Below are 20,471 nucleotides of genomic sequence, written 5' to 3' on the forward strand. Positions count from 1 at the left end.
CGTGGTTTGCCCTCATTAAATCAATGCCGATTGCTTCCAATCATTATCTTACCTTTCATGTGTTTAGAAATGGCTTCTAAAAGGATTTGCTCTGTAACTTTCTCAGGAACAGAAGTTAGGCTGACCAGCTCCAAGTTACCTACATCCTCCTTGAAGATGGGTGTGACTTTTGCCTTTCTCCAGTCATCAGGCATCTTCCCTGATCACCACAACCTTTCAAAGATGTGGTGGTTTTACTCAGCTGGGCAGCTGAGCTCTACCACAACCACTCTCTCACTCCTCCTCCTCAAAGGAAAAGGGGCAGATGATGAAAAGGGCTCAAGGGTTGAGATAAGGACAGGGAGATCACTCAGCAATTAGCATCACAGGTAAAACAGACTCAGCAAAAGGAGATTAATGTAATTTATTGCCTATCACCAGCAGACTAAAGTAGTGAGAAACTAAAAACAAACTAAAAATACCTTCCCCCCCCATCCACATTCTTCTGTGTCCTTCCCCCAAGCAGCGCAAGGGAATGGATGCTGTGGTCAGTCCCTAACACCTTGTCTCCACTGCTCCTTCATGGTCACTCTCTGCTACTTATGCATCGTATTCACAGAGGTAATGAGTTACATACAGAAGCAAACATAAATGTGTCACTTGTGTATAACTAAAAGATCTGTGTTTTGAAGAAACATTCATTTCACGTAAACTGGTTTGTTTAATCCAGTAATCTTCTGAATGAACTGGCTTTTTTTTTTTTTTTTTTTTTTTTTACAGTTATTCCATTTTCTTTTCATTTATTCACTTGCTATTTTTGAGTGGCATGCAGAAGACCTGCTATAGAAAAGACTAGGTTGGTTTGTGTTTTTTTTTTTTTAAGAAAATATTTTTTAACATTTATATACAAGTAGGAAGACTGCTGTGTATTACTATATTACAAGGAAGGAAGTTAAAAAGAAACATAGCAGTAATAAATAAATGCACTAGTTTATCTTCATTTTGTCTCATACACTTCATGTCTAGATATGCATTCTCCTGTGAGAAGTGCACGTAGAAGGGAATAGGAGTTCTTCCTAACTTCACTTTTACTTCATTTTACACATCAACTAAAAATTGCTGGTATATTTTGTCACAGAAATATGAATTATCAAAAGTAACTTTTGTTTTGGCAACTCAAATTTTAGTAATTCTTATAGAAGTTTAGTACTGAAAGCCCTGAACACTAAATTACCAGAGGTCAGTTTCCAAAATATTTTTTTTTTAATAGTGACTTCTTTTAATTTGCTTTCTGAGCCTAGAGGGTACAGAGAGATAATATTTTATATCTTTCGCACATGCCAAAGGAAACAGAATCCTGCTGATTTTCTTTTTAAATTAAAGCTGGAATTCTAAAATAAATTGCTTGGTTCCAGAAACTGCAGCTTAAGAAAGCCCGTATAAAAGAAGAAAAAGGCATTGATGGAATGCTGTTCTCATGCATACTTTCAGGAGGAGCTGACTAGCCTACAGGCCAGACAATTTAAAAAAAAAAAAAAAGTCTTTTAAAATAATCCTAAGAGGTACTGAGTGACAGCACGGAAAAAGGCTGTCAGAGAGAAAAAAAGCTTATACGAAGTGTATAAACATATTGCTCCCTTTTGTTCTCGCAATTGTTCCACACGTAATTTGCTGTTCGTTCATCTGTTCAGGATGGAACATTTAGTCTCCATCTTTGTTATTTGTTTGTATTCTGCCTCGGACAACCAAGACCCCAGCCTATATATGGATCTGCAATTTACTGCCATACAAACTGTTACTCTGCAACAGGACTTCACAACTGACAGTGAACATAGCCAAAGTTTTGACTGTGCCCAAAATACATGTTGACAACAGAAATCTACTCTGAATTCCAAATACACAACAGGTGAACTGTATAGAGATCCTCTCAGGGAATCTGCAGTACCTTCAAGGGCATTTTTAAAGGGTGAGAAGGATGAAGTTCATAGCTAAGGAAGCCAGATTGTTTGAGTGGAAAGTGTGAACTTGGGGGAGAAGTGTCTACAAGTTGGCTCCAATAAAGCTGGCATTATAACAGAGACTAAAAGAGAACTGTCTTTCCGTGTTCATCAATGGCTTTTTTTTTCCTTGAACTTTTTAAAGACATAGCCACAACCCAAATACCCCAGTATCTCCATAGTCTTAAGGGAGTCCAAAGAACATTCTGCTCATTTATAATGAACATAACTCATATGATTTACATGTACAGTAGAAAGTAATATGTAATAATAAACTCACAGTAAGATATAAAATTATCTAACATATACATTCTTTGATAAAACATGTTTATTATTCAAGTAATAAGGAAGCTTCCCAAAAATAAGACAAAGTCTAACAAGTATGAAAAGTATTCAAATTATGTAGACTTAAACCTCTGTTTCTTTGCTTCTTTGGATTCACTGTTATAGAAATAAAAAATGAATATTGTATTGTACCTATATAAGAATACAACTTCCCAGTCACCAAATTACTACACATTTATTTATGCATTTCTAAATATGGTTTACTTTATTTTAAAGATATTTATAAAATATTAATGGACATACCAAAATAGAATGTAAAAATACTAACTTTATTTTTAAGTCTCTTATGTACTTATTGAAACACTCAACAGTAAATGAAGATGAGTAACACTAGCCATGTTTTACCTAGTTAGGTAAGTTTGCATCCCAGTGGAAAGATTTGGAGCATCTAGTAGCGGAGACCTATTAGTACAAAAAAAATTATCTTCCTAGGGCTCATCACCAGAAGTTTAGGAACAGCAGTGTTTAAGACTTCTTTAAGAAGAAATAAAGTTCTAAATCTGCTGCTGTCCTAATTCAAGAAATAAGATGCATCTTTGTAAAATGAGAGAATTCTTTCAAGAGTTAGTTTTTTAGTTTTTTGTTTGTTTTTGTTTGGTGGTGTCCTGGTTTCAGTTAGGACAGAGTTAATTTTCCTCCTAGTAGCTGGCAGGGTGCTATGTTTTGGATTAGGAGGAGAAGAGCGCTGATAACATGCTGATGTTTTAATTGTTGTAGAGCAGTGCTTACACCAAGCCAAGGACTTTTCAGCTTCTCGCTCTGTCCTGCTAGCGAGCAGGCTAGGGATGCAGCAGGAGCTGGGAGGGGACAGACCCAGGACAGCTGACCCAAACTGGCCAAAGGGGTATTCCATACCATCTGACGTCATGCTGAACAATAGGGGGGGGGGGCTGCTCGGGGATAGGCTGGGCATCGGTCAACGGGTGGTGAGCAATTGCATTGTGCATCACTTATTTCGTACACATTATTATTAATAATAATAATAATAATAATATAATAATAATAATAATAATAATATTGTTATTATTTTTCCTGTCTTAATAAACTGTCTTTATCTCAACTCACAGGCTTCACTTTCCCGTTTCTCTCCCCCATCCCGGAGAGGGAGGGGGGAGGGTGAGCAAACGGCTGTGTGGTGTTTGGCTGCCAGCCGGGCTAAACCACAACAGGTTGTTTTTTTTAGCTTTAGCTTTCCTTTTTTCCTCCCCACAACTGTCCTCCTGGCCCAGAAATAAGTACTATTTTATCAAAATTCTCTTTGTTATCTAATGATATAGAAGCAAGACCATACCCAAGAATATAACAATGCAAATGAATTTTATCCACCTACCAAACCTAGCTCACAAAACTTTGCTCAAAAGAAAAATATCCTCCGTCAGATATTCCATCTCCACTCTACAGTTTTTCTTATGTGCATTCAGTATCTATGCCTTTAATTTTGTTGATAGCTGTTGTGAAACAAGGTTAATACGGAAATATATTTAGAAGTGATGTAACTGAAAAAGTGATTGTGGGGGAGCACTTATTTGGACAAACCAAGGTATCATCTTGTGTGTGAAATAGTATTTCAAAGTTACAACACAAATATATATTAAAAAAAAGAAAAAGGAAACAAGGAAACAAGGAAAACTATTTGCTTGACTTAATATTCATTACTTGAATAGGCTGAAAGAGTCCTTCAGATTTGGCTAAGTAGAACAGAGACTTAATTTGAACATTAGGACAAAATAAAATTGGAATCTCTCTACAAACAACTGTACCTGTCTCCTTATTGTACAAATACACAATTGCAGAACACAAAGAATGGGGAAAATGTCACATGAGAAGGAAAGAGCTTACTTTTCTAATAAGCCAGTTTTTAATATATGAATATGGTTGAGTTTCCATCTAAACATATACATGATACATATATTCTACATTAATTTTCATCACTTTTTATTTTCAGATTATATTTACATTCCTGCAAATAGTATGCTTTTCTACACCTTAAAATATTATCCTTAGTGGTTCTCTCCTACTTCACCCATGCAGTTAGAACAGACTGTACAAGGGCACTTTATGTCTGGGACGGACAGCTTCCTCAGTGGATGAGAAAACCAGTTAGATTCCATAAATAAATTGTATTACTAAATACATTTTTTTTTTCCAGTTCATTCTGATAAAGTCTAAAGTGGATCATTTGGGACTGCAGCATTGCATTTGATCTGCAGCAAATGACATTTACCTCTGCAGATGCCCTGCTGCAGTTTTCACATCAGAAGATGCAGGACAGAGAAGGGTCCTCCTTGCTTCTGCCAGGGTTTGGGTCTTAAAATTAGGATCCTGAATCAGAAGTGGTTCCTTTCACTAGGATCCATCTCAGGCCACTAACATCCTATACTTCATTACCCATTTCAGGAAACTGAATGAGCAATGCAGAGCCTTAAACGACTCTAGCTAACCCTTCTTATCAGGGGATGTTAGCCGTAAGTACAAACGCAGCATAAGTACAAACACAGGCAGAGGCACAGGAAACAGAGTTTGTCTGTACTGCAGGGAATTATCTTCCTAAACACTGTGTACTCTCTTCCTTCTCCATTAATACAAAACAATTTCAGTTGTTTTCGTATCAGTTTGAAAATGTAAAGACTTTTTTTGAACACTATTATTATTACATGATTAATTTTTTTTTTTTTTTGGGGGGGGGGAGGTACAACGATATTTTAAGATAATTAAAACCTTAGGAGCTCTTTTATAGTAGTGTAAATCGAAGTCCAGCACAACAGATCTTCCATACTCAAACCATTCAAACAAACCTTTCACATGTGAAATGTAAAAGAAGTAAACAAATTCAAGCGCAGGATCAGTCGGTATCTGACACTCCTATAAGGACATCTCTGATGACTTTCTACGCTGAAGGTTTTTGTTTGTTTTGCATGCTTCTTTAAATACCCGATCAAAAATAAAATAAGATAATCACACATGAAAAATATTTCTTGTTACTAGTTCTTTGGCTTTCATTGTATACAAATGCACACAATAGTATTTGCATACAGTCACATAAATAGTAGCATGGGAAGAAAGAAGAAAACAGTAATAAATAAGGATCTGACTGTGAGATGCAGGCTCCTACACAAAATCAATAAGACTCTTCATGCCTCAATACATCATTATTTCTGCAGGGTCTCGGATACAAGTGTGGAACTGCAAACTCTGAACAATCAATTAAGTCAAAATGGGGTAGGTATAATTCCTGTGATGGTCCTGCCAAAAGAGAGAAGCACCTCTTTACTTAAGAGGAAGAGCAGTCACAGAGACACCAAGGAAACAACTGGAGTTTTGATGGCTGCCATACAAGGGAAAACGTTTGTGGAAGATTACTTTTAAGGGTATGTGTCTACTTAAGCCTTACAATTAGCATGATTTAGGAAGCAACCCTTTTTTATTTTTCTATCCTGAGAATTCCAAGGCACTCAAGATGTTACTGTGAATATTATAATAAACAAGACTATGTTATAAAAAGGAAAAAAAAGAGTTAATTTGAGTTTTATGAGTTGTTGAAGAAAATCAGGAGTAAAAGGTTGTCCCACTGCAATCTGTTTGATTTGGGTGATTGACTTCAATAACATTGGGTTTACATTTGTGCAAGTTTATTTATTTCTCTTCCCTATAATTTCTAAACAAATAGCTCACAGCTTTTTAAAACAAGAAGCAGAAAATATACATGATATGACAAGTCTGTAACTTAGTTCATAAAGTCTTTGATTCTTCAGAGAAAAAGGGCAGAGTTCCATAGGACTCAGTTATGTGTACAGTCTAAGAAAATTCTGTGAAACTTAGAAAACACATGGTAACAGCAGATAGCCATTGAAGTCCTACACAGTCCCTGGCTATAGCAGTGAAAAGTTCTGAGCTTTGGCACAGGCAAAATCCCCCCCATTCACTGCCAGCCATCCCCTCATCCAAGGAGCCTAGGAGGGTGTAGGGATGAGAGGGAGGAAAAACAGGGGGTAAAGCTTCTTATCTGTAAAAACTGTCATGCCCCTTGAGGTTGTAGGCTAAAGGTAGCTGCACCTGTGATGCCAGGAATCAAAGCTGACTGCCCATTGCTCCCAGCAAATTTGCAAATTATTCTTGATAATAGACAAAAGGAAGCCATTCTATAAGTAACACTCAATAGCTGTTATGTTGAAATGTTCTCTGTCTACTAAGGCCTCCTTCCTCATTGTGTCTCCTCAAAAATAGGTCCTGCAACTGCTTTATCACACTATGTCTGGCTTTAAAGACATTCAATCAAGCTAACAAACTCAGAGTTCTTGCATGAAACTGAGCTGAGAAGACAAAATTTCAGTTCTTCTTGTAAGATGACATTTGGATTCATCTGTCTTGCTATTGGCAAATTGTAGCCCCTAATATTTACTGTTTTGGTCACCTGAATTGCAAAGAACGTAACTCAAACATAACTCTCCAAAATATATATACAACTTTTGCACACGCACAAACAATATAACAACAGCTTGGAGGAGGGGTTATTGTTTAACACCTTCTTCTCTCTCAATCTTATTTGCCTTCCAGTATTTCTGATTCGATTTTAATTATAAGGTATTAGAAGATCCTTAAAAAAAAGCCCAAAGCACCTCTACTGCATTTCAACTACAAAATGGAGAAGATGAGTACCTTACTAGGTAATGAACTGTTTCAATTTTTGTAACCACTCTGAATTTTGTGAGCTTAACATTGATATTTTGTAATTATTTAGCATTCACATGGAATTCCATCAACCTGATTTTTTTAAAATTCATTTATTTAAATAAACTAGTGACTTTAAAACTATTGTACTAATTACGTTTTATCCCATTTTATAATTCAGGATGTTGAGGACAAACAGCTCAAATAACCAGGAAGAATCATTGCCAAGAAAGTAAATTCATATGCCTTTTGCCAAGGATAAGAGTCCCACCATCTTCCAAGTAAAACTACCCTAGAGAACTGGTCCCAGGTCAAAAAACTGTTTTCTACTCACATAACCACTCACATAAATATAATTCTTGCTACAACTCAATCACATTAGGAATTTTGTCACAGAATGCCTAAATTCCACAGTAACTTGCCTTTGATTACACCTATATTTAAAAACAATGTTATTTTAAAAATGTTTCAAAATATTTGAAAATGTATTTTATTACTTATATTCTAAAAATTAAAATATGAAAAAGTGTTTCTAATGATTTATATCTGCATTTTCTGTAAATTTTTATTTTATTGTAAAACCATCTTTTCCAAACTTTTGACCACAGAAAGCTAGGAAGTTAAAAAAAAAAAGACAGTTTATGTATTTATGTATGTACATATGGCATACATAAAGAAATCGTGTTCAAATATTTTATGTTCAACAATACTATTTAACATTTTACTGTTCTGCTAAGAGAGAAAATTGGCTATAACGATTTGATGTGCCTGTAGTTTTCAGGCAGGTAATATGAAAACACTGCTTTTTCTATGTGTGACTAACATTAATGTTAAGTACCTCTGCTATAGCTTGGGATTTCAATAACACTCAGCGCGCCCTACCAGAACCCACACTGCTCAGTGCTCCAAAATGAATGGCTGAACTGGATAAATGCCAGGAGCTTAAGGTATCTGTTTTCAATCTTCATAATTAGTGACAAGGCATGAATCGAATACTTAAAGGAGTGAAAATGTTCTTAGACTGAACCTTAGTATGCAAAAATCATCCTACTGAATTATCTTCTTGGCTGGCATGATGAAATGTGTGATCTGGCAAGAGGTACAGCTCCAGCTCGGCCTAACTGAATGCATTAACTCCTGCAATGTTATAGGAATGGGATTATAATATTCTGCAATGGCTCTGAAGATAAAGCATCTCAGTGTCACAATGAATTATTTTCTGCATATGATGCAGAAAAGAACAAGCTGTTTGTTCAAGGTACTAAGTTAATTGCAGAAAAAAAACACTCTCCAAAATAGAATAGACTATAATGCATTCATTGAGGAGGCAGATTGATTTTACTACTGTGATGTAGTAAAATTTTCTAAAATAATAATTATATACGGCACTCTTTACTCACTCCATTCTGATCTGAAAAGAAACATGTTCACAAACAAACCCTGCACTTCCTATGGTATAGTACTATACAACTTGGTTTGATAATCAAATCAGCTATGGGCAAAAATGTGTTGTACCACAAAGAGTTTATTTATAGTACTAAATGGTAAAGTCCTGGTAAAAAGTCTGTGAGAATGTTGGTTAAAGGCAATAGTGAAAAGCTATCCCTTCATATTTATGAGAAGGTGCGAAGAATTACATCAAAAAAATCCATACAAAAAATACCACCTTCCCAAAACCTGCTCTCCACTTCCCAGTTTCCACTGCCACTACAAGACACACCCCGTAATTTCTGCTTTTGCCTTAGCATTAACCTAGCTAGTCTGTCTTTCAGAAGTCTTTTTCAAAACTTGTTAAAAGTGTTACATAGGCAGAGAATCTGATTGTTTTTAGGAAGTATCTACAACAACACTCCTTATATTTCATTCCCCTTGTTTTGTGACATTTGGTACCACGTTTCATGTAAACCAGAGCCTATACCATAAACTTGCACTTGAACGATCTTTTCCTCACACCTTCAGAATCAAGAAAAATAATTCATCATACAAGTGGGAATTATTTTCCTTCTACAATGCCAATACAAGAAGTGTTCAAGAAACTAAAAAAGTATCTATTGGGGAACACAAATATAATATTTTAAATATTTTTATATTTATGCATTGTATGTGAATAAGTGTTTTTAACTAGTATTTAGAATACCAAGATTTCTCTCATTGTTCTCCTAAACTGAAAATACTGAATTCGACCTTCCATTCAAATTAAACCACACAGGTTGCAATTGTCTATCTTGAAGATGATATGCTGCAGTCAAACATTTGTTTTTATTGGTTTCCATGGAAATGAAGTGGAAGGTTCATTCCATAGTCCTTTCTGTTTGTCCTCTTCATTCTACTTCAATTGGAAAATTGGTTATCACAAGCATGTTGAAAGCTATTTTTCTTTCAGATGGTTACAGCAAGTAACTGACAGAGAGCTTTTCTATTTCCCTGTTTCAGTATGTCTCATCTACTTATCTTAGACAATGCAGATGGCATATCCAGGTCTATTCTTAAATACATTTGTTAGAATACTAATTATTTTCATGTCCCAGATATAAGTATCAAACCACCCGAATAACCACATACATCCTCATATTATGTTCCCTTGCTAATTCAGAAGCTTCTATTTATCCCCTTCTTCTTGCGCATTGAAACTTCCAAATAGCTCTCACCATTCTGCCTTTAACACAGCGTACAACATCCTTTTCTGACTTCCTGTAAAGGAACCAACAACTGCTAGTCAATCTGGTCAAGTATATCTATGGATTCTTTAATAATGGCAAGGAGAGAAAATTGAGAGCTTCATGATGGAGAAGAAAAAACAGACCAGCAACTGCATAACTGACTTTATTTTCTGAAGCACACAGAATAGTCTCATAAGAGCTATGATGGTAACAGACACATAAATGACTTTTGTGAGCTGGGGAAGAACTTGAACGGAATTCCTTTCCTATAGCACTTCACAGTCTACTGCAAATGTGCAGGGTACACAAGACAGTTGTCAAAATAACAGGAGGTAAAACCTTGGGAAGCAGTCAGTTTGACACTGTAAACTCATAAAGGTATTCCACAAACAGCTTCCAATGAAAGAATATTATGACTAATGAGAGACGGATATCTCTTTGAAATATTTGGGAGACACACACAAAAATCTCACCCTCAAAAAACACATACATGAAAAGAGGAGGCATCAAAACTTTTGTTTCTGGGGTCTTAAGAAAGCAAACCTACAATGAGATTTACATAAATTCATGTTCTTTTCTAACTGAGTAACAGTATAAGGACATTAAAAGCATGCCAAGTATGTTACATGCAAATTCTTTGCAAATGCCTTAAATGCATATATTAAACACACTAGCAGAGTAATAATATAACATGCATGATCACGTTTCACCCTTGGGCACAATTTTAGCCCCATGAGGATGGGATCTCCCTTCTTATGGAGAAACCTGAGGCAATGTGAACTGCAGAAATACAGCATAATCCTTGAGTTGAACTTCAAGCTGGGATTTAGACAAACTTTCTGTGGTTGAGCAGGTACCAACCCTACACAGGACAACTCAGGTGTCCATCCCTGCAGTGTTGTTGCTTCCCTTGAAGCAGGTGTGTAAGACAAGAGTGAATGATTTGGTTACTGATTCCAATTCCTTTCTATTGCAGACTAAATTTTTATCTTAGTTACTTGTGTGGTCTCCATCTTCACAACATCAGAGTACCTTTTGGATCAGGGAACTGAATATGAAATTCATAGGGCCTCATCTTATTAGAGCATCCTTCCCCTTGTCAAGCAGGCTTGAAACAATACAGAGTGAATAACTACATGAGTCCTTCTCCACTCACTGTATCAGCAAGTAAATGTACAGAGAACAGCAAAGAAAATAAGCTGAATTATTAACTGAGCTGGAATAAATTACTTGCTCCATATAGCAAAACAAGGGCAGGTGCTCTTTTTGGAGCAGAGCAGTGTGCTCTGCTGTGCGCTTAATAAATCAAGAAAATTCTACTGAGACAGATTTAAGATTTCAGTTTTAATGTACCTACTACCAAGAACTCTGTTTATCTTATATTCTCCAAATAGTTGCATCATATTTGTCAAGGTTATTTAATTTAAATCAACTCTTCAGGAACCAGAACCACAACCAGCAAAAATCTATAACTACATGGGCAGCAACAGAGTTGCACAGCTATCAGCTTGGTATTTGTATATGAAAGTCATAATAAAAGGCTTAAAAATGGATTTGAACATAACACTGTTGCTACTTCTTTAGAAAGAAGAAAAATGTGGAGCAATACAGAGATTTGCTGAACAAACAGACCCATGGAAAACCATGTTACTAAGGTAAACTCAATAGAAAATGAATAAATTTTGCCCAACACTTTCTATAGAAAACTCTATTTCCTATGTAGCAGATGATCCCCACTACAGAGGCTATTCCAGCTTATACAGTACAGTAAGCTCTTACTGCATAATGAGTAGCATTAATAGGCAACTGTAAAAAGTTATGAACCGAAGTATCTTTATCCAACTATTTATTCCAGAAAAAGCTGAAAAATCTTCACCATTTATATTCTGATATAACACCAATAAAATACCTTGTTTGCATAAATTTGAATATTTTTGTTAATCTATCATTTTTAATGTACTTTTTAAAAATCATGTGAGAAGTAGATATTTACCCTTCTTCATAAATGTGTGTATTTTAGTTCATTGAACATTTATGCAGTCATTCCAAATTCCACTGTTCAAGGCTCAAACCCTTACAGATGTAAATACTGCTTTTCCCAGAAAATAGTCCTGTTGACTTTGACAACACTACTCATAGAACTAAAACTTCAAACAGAACTTTCACGGACAGATTTAATATGCCTATTACCAGATTTTGAATTAAATTTTCTCCTCTCTCAAATCCAATGGGAAAAAATTAATCATCTTTTTCATGATAATCTTTATCAAAATAATGTCTGTTCTACAAGTACATATTCATTCAAAATACAGAGGAAATTATTCTAGCTTCCATACTGGGGGTGCTGGTCATATCCTCATCTTAAGAGATCAATTACATTTCTCACTGCAAACAGATGTAGCTATGAAACAAATAGCACCATATCAAACCTGTTAACTGCTTTTCATGTTTACCAGTTTATTTCAGATTTTTAAAGATCTCTTCAGAAATATGTTAAAGCAATTATTTTCCTATTTCTATTTTTAGAATAATAAAAATGTTTCAAGTGCTATCATCAATCCTTCTGTCTTATAAAAAATGTTGTTGAGTTGCAAATGGTAAACATATTGTGAACAGTATGAACTTGAGTTAACACAACTGTAAGTGGTCCCTGATGACGTTAACCTTGATTATAAATGTTCATTACAGTATACACAATAGCCTAGCACCTTCTAACAATGCATCATTTCCTTTACTAAGAGACAAAAGAGCATTTGGAGAATGTCTTACTAACAAGCTCATTTCATATTTGTTTCAGTGGGAACAAGAAAGGGAATTAACACTTACACAGTGTGTGCCCAGTGTGGACATTTTCAGTGCGGTACAAATGTAACAGTGATGGAAGAACAGATGATTAGAAATTCATATATTTTATGACATACTCTCAAGATATTTTAAGACTTCATCATAACATATATGTACTTGACATACCAGTAGTGAAACATACTTCCCCTGTCAGATACGGAAGTCACTATAAAATACTGTTTCTACACTACTACATGTTCTCAGTGCTATCCAAGTCACAAAATGTTGTCAGAGATCAGAAGAGACAAGATGCCATGATAGCATACCAGCTGATACCTCTGTTCTACCTGTGCAAAATTTGGAAAACAATCATGGAGAAGTCCGGATGAATTTAACAGAAATGAAACCGATGGTTTCTTAAGTAAATACATCTCTAAAAACATACAGTGCCTTTTCTAAAATGTGTTATGTAGTTGATAAACACATGTTCTCAAGACCTTAGTTGTGTTTTTTTTTTTTTCTAGGTACATTTTTTACTAAACACTTTTGAGAAGAGTATATTTCACACAGGTAGGAAGCAAGATATTTTCATGTGGCATTAACTTTCCGTTACAGCTAGAAACTACTTAATAAAAACCTTCTATTTATTATTTATTAAACAAATAGTAGGGGAGCAAAGAACATGCATAGCTATCTTCATGTATTTCATTTAAAGAGAATATTAAGAAATATGTATTCTTTAAATGATGGCAAATAGTATTTCCAAAATGCAGGCTGAAAAAAAGGCCTTTAACATTTCAATATACTTGAAACCCATTTTATAATCTGAGAGTTTATTTTTACAAAATAAAGTTTGTAATTTTTAGTTTTTATAAGTACCCAGTTTTAGACAGTATATGGAACACAGCAGGTCAAATTAAATCCCACAAAGTACACTACTTTTTGTCTCTGTTTGCTCAAGACACATCCATCTATTTATAAAGCAGTAGCTTTGCTCTCAGAAGTCTGGCAAAACAAAATATTTTACTGTTGAGCTACATAATTCATTGTCATTTTGCGCATTAACAAACACCGTAATACTCAAATACGTACAAGCAATACATTTAGTAGGGTGCCTGCAAAGAAGCTTATTCTGCACTCCTGAGGGAATGAAGAAAAATCAGCTCATCAGTTCATCAGCTATACAAGGTATTGGAATCAACACTATTACTCCTTGATGAAATACACAGTTCATTATCCCTTCATTCATTTTTTGCTTTACGTTGATGATAGAGTGCAGCTGATCAGTCAAAGGAACCTTTTATGCATTTACTGTAAAAATAATCTTTTTTAAAAAATATTTATTTATTTAGACCTCCTGAATAACCAAGGTTGACATGTTTGGTTAGACTGGGTTATCCAACAACAGCTGTTGAAGCAATATTCTCTAATGCTAAAAAGTTTTACCAGATGATTTACGGGGACTTTTTTTTTCTTTCCCCCCCTCCCCCCCCCCCGTTTCTGTTGTTGTTTTAAGTAAACTAGCACATACGGTTCAGGGTTAGAAAAGAAAGCAGACAACTGTTCCTTTTCCATTAAAGCTGAAAATTGATGTGATTGTATCATTTTGCAGAGGTCTAGTTGGAGGTACTCCATTAATAACTTCCAAAACGCAGAAGTAAAATATACAGTCACAAGGACATTTCTTTTTTTATTCACAGGGTTTCTGTTCCCTTGAAAAAATAGACCACTTATGAACAAAGAAAGAAGTAACTGTTGTCAAGTATAGTGAAATCCAAAATGGATAAATTTATACATACTTAAATACAGAACATGCATCACTCTCTCCTTCATCCTTATTCCAAATACTGGCTTATTCAAAGTAGTTGCATTAGAATCCCCACCAATGGGTTATTCAATTAAAAACTTAAGTTTTCCCCATAGAGTTTCCTCTAAACAGCAAACTTCTAAACTCAGCCACTAGCGAGGAAGACAGAAAGAAAACAGCATTAATGTTGTGTAGGTCACATAAATGAAATGACATGATGTGAGTTGTGGAAAGTGGTTTTTTTTTGCTGTTTGTTTGTTCGTTCTTTTGATCTTAGACCTTAAAATACTGTTTTCAAAAAACAAGTAGCAAGAGATTGCTTGAAATTATCATTTGAAAACTTCAAAGTTTTTCAAAAACCGATATTCCTATCTATAAGAACAAGTTCAGATTAGTCTTGCCAGTATTTATTCACTGAAAAAATCCTAAACTGATGTCCTAAAAAAGACAAAATTCCAGCTCTTTGATTTTCACCAATACTTGTGTTCAGACCTTAACAAATACATAAATCCATTCCCTGTACACACGCACAAAATCTATCACACTAGTTTATTTTTCATCCTGTATCCAGAATGAGTTTGTTGTCAGAGGTTGATTCTGAGAACTGAGTCTTTCCTTCCTTGATAGTCAGCTCATGAACTGTAGTTTCCTAGTGTGAACAGTCCTCCACCTTCTACTCAAACACAGTTTATCACTCCCACACTGAACAAACTAGTACTTAAACCAAACTACCTTTAAGCTTTAGGTTGCACTCATTTGGTCTTCGGTAAGAGACTATGAGACAAAGTCTTTCATTGGTGCATTCTGGTGAGAGCTCTATGTTTTGCCTGTTATCGGGACATCGTGAAGTGACTCTTGGCTATGTGAAGATGGAATATTTGTACATAACTGTATTGAACAACAGCTGTGGAAACATCAACTTTTGTTTTTAGCTAAGAAAAAAAACTAAAATTGTTTCAGTAATACCTCCAAAAAGAATGCAATGGTTTGAGAGCAAACTGGCATTCCAAGTGATGAAAATCATGTTAGGAGAACATGATTTTCCATAAGATCCTAGTATTCTTATTTTGAGTGTCCACAAATTCTTATCCTTCTGACAGTTTCCTTCTCCTACAGCCACATTCCCAACTATCACTCCCTTCGCCTGTCAGGCAAAGATTACAGCAATTCTACTCCCATTAAATGCTGAGATTCTTGAGATTCTTTCTGCAGTTAAAGAATTCTTACCATGTTCTCACATTGTGAGGTTCTACATGTGGATAAGGAATTATTTCCCAATTATCAGTATTTCCTGCAGAACTGGATTTTACTTAGGTTTCTTGATAATATATTCTCTCTAATTCTGCTTTGCAAATTACATTTTAAAAGTTGCTACATATCAGCTATTTCTCATATGCATGCATACTGTAACAGAACAACAAAATAATCATCATAATCCCCCAAAAGTTTCAAAAACGACCAAAAAGCAAATAACAAAATCTGCTTTCAGATGTACTAACAATTCAGAAATAGCTTCACTATTTTGTTGATGCACACTGGTATAGCATTAAATAGCATATAGTCCAGGAATGAGTCAGAAAATAATTTCCTAGCACAATTTTTTCCACTGGTGTATTAGAAGGTCTGCAAAAAAATGAATCACCTAGTATACCAAATTTTACCCAATCATATATTTACACTAAATAAGACAAAAAATGCATCAGTTAGAAGTCATATCCTTTGCAAACCATTTTAACTTTGAAGACTGTCTCTGATATTACTTGTGATACAATTAGCACCTTCTTTCTCAACAGCCCTAAAAAGAAACTCACGTCATAACACTGTAAGCTCAGAAATGTACAGCTTTATCATAAAAACAAAGTGAAAATAACTCAAGTAGTTTCCTGATTGTGGGACAGTTAGTAGAAGGTGTTATCACACAGCAGTCTTTCCCCCTAGAAACAGTACTTATTTTTGTAAAATTTATAGAAAACTTTACATCTTTGAGACTTCTAACCATCTGTGGAAACTGGCAAGAACTGGCCAATGGTTTAAAAAGTTGTTACCAGTGGAGGAGTACAGGATAACACATATACATACATACACAGACAGTATCTATTATTAGATTGAGTTCCTTTTCCTTTACATGCTGCAGCAGTGTACTAATGTCAGAGATATTTAAATAGACATCCCAGACCGTCTTTACTGTCTAAAATTTAAGATTTATCTTAGCAGGACAGAACCCAGAATATGGTATACATCATGTATGAATATTAAACACATAACTAAACTTTAGAATATTATATCTAAAAAAATGGTAAAAGTATCCTCCTGGTCACAACCTGTAAAGGAAGCATTTACAAGTGAGACGCCTTTTTCTATTTTGGAACTTACAGAAACAATATCTATTAAAACATGCACACAAAGTTAGATTTCTGAAGAAAACATGAAATCATTCAATACTCAGAATTTCCACTGTGAAGAATATGTCAAGAATTTTATATCTGTTTATTCTAAATGGCAATGTGTCCAAATTCAACCTTAAGATGCATCAACTCTTTCTAAAATGAGACTAGAAATATACATACAATGACACTAGGAAGATGCAAAAGATACAACCTGCACTGCAATTAAAATAACTTTATATTGGCATAAGGAAATAATTATTAACAAGTAAAATACAAAGGTTACAAGAAACAAAACCACTGCTAACACGAGAGCTAGTTCAGGTGTGTTGTCCTCTCCTTAAAGAAGCTGAAAATAAAGGCCATTATAATTTATCTCAGCTCAGGTATCACCTGAACACTGATACAAGGTTTTTATGGCAGAATGATGCATACTGTGAGTAAGGTATCCATAATCACATTGGCTGAATCAGAATTGAGGTCAGGTTTGTTGGATTCATTCCCTTTACTAATAAAACACCCCTCCTGTCTACAGTAAATACTACCTGATGGTTATATGTGCAAAGTGATCAGAGTATCCTAAACAAGGCCAAACTCAATGAAGATCGAGAAAGATTAGTACTTAAAACAGCCTGTTACCTACCCAGTAATTAAGATCTGATCATGACCTTTACTATGCACAAACTGCTTCTAATAAACAACATTTGGAACTGGGACATCCAGAAAATGTATATTCAAGTCCTTGCCAAGAAGTTGTACAATCCTGCAAGTTCCACTGGTAGAAGAAATGCTATATGAAATTGTATTTCAGCTACTGCGAAAAGAGTTAAACAGCTGTTATTATCTAAATTACTTTCTTTATTAGGCAATGCATACCCCATAAATTTTATACAGCTATGTGAGCAAACAGTACATGCTACTTCAAGTGATAATTATGCCTGAGATATTAGAAGTTTCTCCATTCCAGACTATTTGATTGATTGTCTCCTTTAATAGTGTCTCTGGTGTCTCCTTTAATAGAGGGGAATCACACAAAATTCAACACTAACATATATATATATATATATATATACACACACACAGTGTGCACGTATAATATTAGCATATCTATAAAAATAACAAACTTTGTTGTTCTTTAATTGCCAGGACAAATGTAAGATCACAGTGTAAAGGGATTGCCATTTTCCTGTTTCTTGGCAGTAATGTATAGAAACAGAAACAAATTATATGTACATGGCATTATATTATTGACAGCGCCCTTTATAAATATATAAACAGAGCAAACATTAGAATGGAATAATTTAAAATTTGTGAAGAACTACAGGATTTGAAGTATGTAACTTACTCCTCATAATTCAAATGTAGATAATGATGTGCAATAGTACGTCTAAGATAAATTAGCATTCACAGAGTAAAAAAAAAAAAAAAGAAAAGCAACTAATTCTATATAGGTTCATCAGTCATAGACTAACAGCTCAGGTTCATAACCACAATACAGCCTTTTCCCAAACTGCTTTAGTCATTAGTCACTGCTTACCTCATTTTTTTAAGAGATGGAAAAAGGAAAGCAATATCTTCAAATAAAATAATTTTATAAAAGGTGTTTTGACATGCCTAGCCTTTAAAATAAAACAAACTAAAGGTTTGTTGGATCCCCAGATTTTGTAGGAGTTTAGTTAGCACAACTTGTCAGGAATTCTAGGTTTAATTAGTACTTGGAAAGTAGATTTCTTTTGCAAATGCCAATTCAGTCATAGTTTGTCTGCTCTCAGTGAGATACTGTTCTTTTTAATAAACTCTGTCAGTATGACAGGGACATATCTAAAAAACTTGCAGAAATAGCTACTAATGCAGAGTTCACTGAATAAAGAGGATACCCCTCACACTCCAAATGATTTCTAGTTTACTTTTTAATTTTCCACCCCTGAAAACTGACATAATTTGCAAACCTCATCTGCTAGAGAATCTTCCTTCGTATTTTTTCATACAACTGTATTTGTCGTGATCATGAGCTTTTCAGATGAGAAAAAACCTCCAGACTGGGGGGGGGGGGGGGGGGGTGCGTGGAAAGGATATTTAATGTGAAAGATCTTCTGAAAAATCACTTCCTTCCAAACTGGACACAACACAAAGCTCTTTTCCCAAGCATAATGGATGGAGAGAATGGAGAAAAGTGACTTTGAAAAGTTATAAATTAAGCATTTTCATTACAATGTACTCCACTGTCTCATCCCCAGTAGTAATGCAGTACTATACAGTATCATAGCCCTAAGCATATCATTCAATACAAACTCAGTATTTTTTCATAATTCACTGACCTTTCAAGCTTGTCCCTCAATTGTTACATGCACAATCCATGACCAGAGGCAATAAAACAATGAAACATTTTCTATTAATTAATAAAAACCCAAACAATTAACTTTGCACCATCATCTCAGCTATTTCTCTGAGTATTACAAAGATCTGCAGTCTCTTCCCTGAAGTTACCATCTCTCTAGGAGGACAATTTTCCTCACGCTCCCAGCCCTTGCTAGACCACAGAAAGAAAGCTGAATTCTCCCTCTTCCATTCTTCTCACTTACAATTTCACTCTTCTCTACGTTTTCTCTTCCATTGAGCAGCATTACATTCAACTTCCATCTTAGTATCTATCTAAAGCCAACCTCCGCTATCTAGTTGATAAATTTCCAAACAGATCTCCAAATTTTCTCTCATGCCATACCTCACATTCACAATTTCTCCATAAACATTCATTCTCCGGTGTAAATCTCTCTTTTACCACCATGATAAAGATGTAATCCTTAAGTACCATACTGACAAACATGTTTTATTTTCTGTTAGTCCTGATTCTATCAGCAATCATTTGCTGTTCACACAACCTTGCCAGTGATTTGGTCTCACTCAAATTTTAATTTTAAATTCAAGAGAATTAGAATTTTAAGTTTTTAGAACTATGTGCTGGAATTATGACAATAATATCAAAACAAAATGAAAGCATCCACAAGACCCAAATTATTTTTTTTAGATTGCATTTTATCTTCATTGCAAAATAAAAGCTAATAAATGAGTCAATGTAGCACACAGAAATGAAAGCATCAAGAAATCCCATGCAAGGCATAATTCATTTTACAAAGTTTCAAGTTTTCAAAAATCTTATTAGCACTACTGTTTATGGATAGTGACACCATAAGTCATATTTCAGTAATTTTACCATAATTCAGTAATTTTAATACTAAGAGGGTGTGAGGCCAAATTTGCTGTAAACTTACTCAGACTGCAAAATTCAGCTAGCATTTTTTTTTATGAAGTCATTATGAGCTGTGTCTTTCCCAAACTTTATAAAAATATCTTTTTAGTAAGTGAAAGAATATTTACTGAGTGATGGACTCCACAGCATGAAAAACTTAACCAACTGAATGAGTTTAAAATCCTAAATATTGATTTCTCCTGATTTTGAGAACATGGTAACATATGCATGCAGACATTTCTAACCTTATAACTTCCCAAGTAGACCTACTGGAAAGGAAGGATAGAAACCTGTAACATCACATCCCCATCATTGCAACGTGAAAGCACAGCTCAAAGGTACTGACAGACTCCTTGGAAGACATTATTTGGATTCTCTTTAGATGGCCAGTAGCATCCTGGGTTACATTAGGAAAAGCATCTCTGTCAGGTTTAACCTCAGCACTTCTGAACTTTAGAGGTCCCTTCGACACAGACCACTCTACAAATCTACGATGATTCTATTTCTAGGCAGCCACACACACAGCAACACACAAGTAATTATATTTAAATAGCAAATGCAGTAACATTAGACTATAATGAACAATGACACAAAGCAATT

At 34.9% G+C, this 20,471-nt stretch overlaps 1 protein-coding gene across 10 annotated transcripts in view; it reads right to left on the reverse strand.

Annotated features, from left to right (window-relative positions):
• Positions 1-20,471, reverse strand: part of CDH18 (cadherin 18) — a 548,781-nt gene that overhangs the window by 219,384 nt on the left and 308,926 nt on the right. For 5 of the 10 annotated variants that reach the window (XM_040548570.1, XM_040548567.1, XM_040548565.1 and 2 more), the window contains exon 1: positions 53-308. The exons of the other annotated variants lie outside the window; for them this stretch is intronic. The gene's annotated coding sequence lies outside the window, so the exon portion shown is untranslated. Of the gene's footprint in view, positions 1-52; positions 309-20,471 lie in introns of those variants that run through there. 10 annotated transcript variants of the gene reach the window in all.

This window comes from Cygnus olor, chromosome 2 (genome assembly GCF_009769625.2).
Source record: "Cygnus olor isolate bCygOlo1 chromosome 2, bCygOlo1.pri.v2, whole genome shotgun sequence".
In the NCBI taxonomy this organism is placed as follows: domain Eukaryota; kingdom Metazoa; phylum Chordata; class Aves; order Anseriformes; family Anatidae; genus Cygnus; species Cygnus olor.